Below are 1,608 nucleotides of genomic sequence, written 5' to 3' on the forward strand. Positions count from 1 at the left end.
GACCCAGTACTTCTTAAACAATGTTGCTACATAACCATATAAATCCCAAACGCAGCAAAGGTGAACAATCTTGTAGTGCACTTTCACCTCCTTGAAGCTGAAGCTGCTCCTTTTGGATCTTTTTCCACTTCAATGTGAAGTAGCTCGGTAGCATTTCATTAGTGGTTTCATTATGTGGTTTTTTAAAGGAAAAAAATGGTTTTGATTTCTTCCATAGTTCTCAGATGGGATATTTTTGGGGAAATCATATAGTCCAGGGATGTTTTGAATAGCCAAATGTATAGATGAAGTCTTTCAATGCAACTGTAATAATTAAGCATCTACATCCTTGGCTATATTACCAGTATATCCTGGAACCAAAGTAAGATGGTTTTCCTGTTCCCACAACCCACTTAATTGCTGTTTTAAAATCTGAATATTTCCATCATTCACAATTTCTGTTTTGGATGATAGTTCTGACCACCACCTTTTTATGACTGCTTGAAGCCCGTTTAAACCAAATTGTTATATATTCTTCAAATCTGCTTTTAAGTAGTGACTTTACTAAAGGCAACACATCTACACAGCAGCCAAGTGAGATGTACTGTTTTTCTTCCTGTAAACTCTTGGTGAGCACGGGAAGGCAATCCACCACAACTCCAAGGTCCTCTATCCTTATCAAATACGCTACAAGTTCACTGGTACTTCTCTTTCTCCAGAAAGTTAAAGCTACATTCAATCTCAAATTCCTGCTGAATAAAACTTGTGCCATTGTTTCATGGTCCTGAGAAACATCAGAAAAAAAGCCACTATATTTTGATGATGAGCTTTCTGTCTGTGAAGAACCAGAATCACTGGAGTTAATCAAGTATGTTCGACATCATGCCATAGTTTTTCAAGGAGGTGGCCTGCACAAGCCAGTTCGTTTTCTTTATTTGCCATGACACAGCCCCCACTTTTAGGGGGCTGCTTTTTTCTGTAACAAGGATTTTGAATAGGATGATGAACTTTCTTTCTTCTATAAACCTTACATTGTTTATCTGGGTTTTTCACAGCTTGTCCAACTGTTCTAGTTATGTAAGCAGCCAACTATTTTGGAGATTTCTTAACCTCCTTCATGTTCTTATTGGTGAAATTAGAGGTCCTTTTTCTAGGAAGATCAGTGGAATGATCCTCAGTATTATTATAAAAGTTGCATTTTTTAACATTGTGGGTTTCAGATGCCATCAGTTCAGTCACTCAGTCATGTCCGACTCTTTGCGACCCCATGGACTGCAGCACGCCAGGCCTCCCTGTCCATCACCAACTCCTGGAGTTCACCCAAACCCATGTCCATTGAGTCAGTGATGCCATCCAACCATCTCATCCTCTGTCGTCCTGTTCCCCTCCTGCCCTCAATCTTTCCCAGCATCAGGGTCTTTTCAAATGAGTCAGCTCTTCACATCAGGTGGCCAAAGTATTGGAGTTTCAGCTTCAACATCAGTCCTACCAATGAACAACCATTTAAGAGATAAAGAAACTTAAATCTATTATCAAAGGCAGTTCAGAATCTGAAGAAAATGTGTTATCTTAACAGAAAAGTTAAATTCAAATTTTTACACCAGCTTAATTAACTTTATTTTAAACTTA

At 38.6% G+C, this 1,608-nt stretch overlaps 1 pseudogene; it reads right to left on the minus strand.

The window, feature by feature from the left end:
• Window positions 1-278: 278 nt before the first annotated feature.
• On the minus strand, window positions 279-1,335 carry LOC147340015 (KATNB1-like protein 1 pseudogene; annotated as a pseudogene).
• Between the last annotated feature and the right edge of the window lie 273 nt (window positions 1,336-1,608).

The sequence above is a fragment of the Bos grunniens genome, chromosome X (genome assembly GCF_055505025.1).
Source record: "Bos grunniens cultivar Pamir isolate PY7600 chromosome X, Bosgru_T2T1.0, whole genome shotgun sequence".
NCBI classification, from domain to species: Eukaryota; Metazoa; Chordata; class Mammalia; order Artiodactyla; family Bovidae; genus Bos; species Bos grunniens.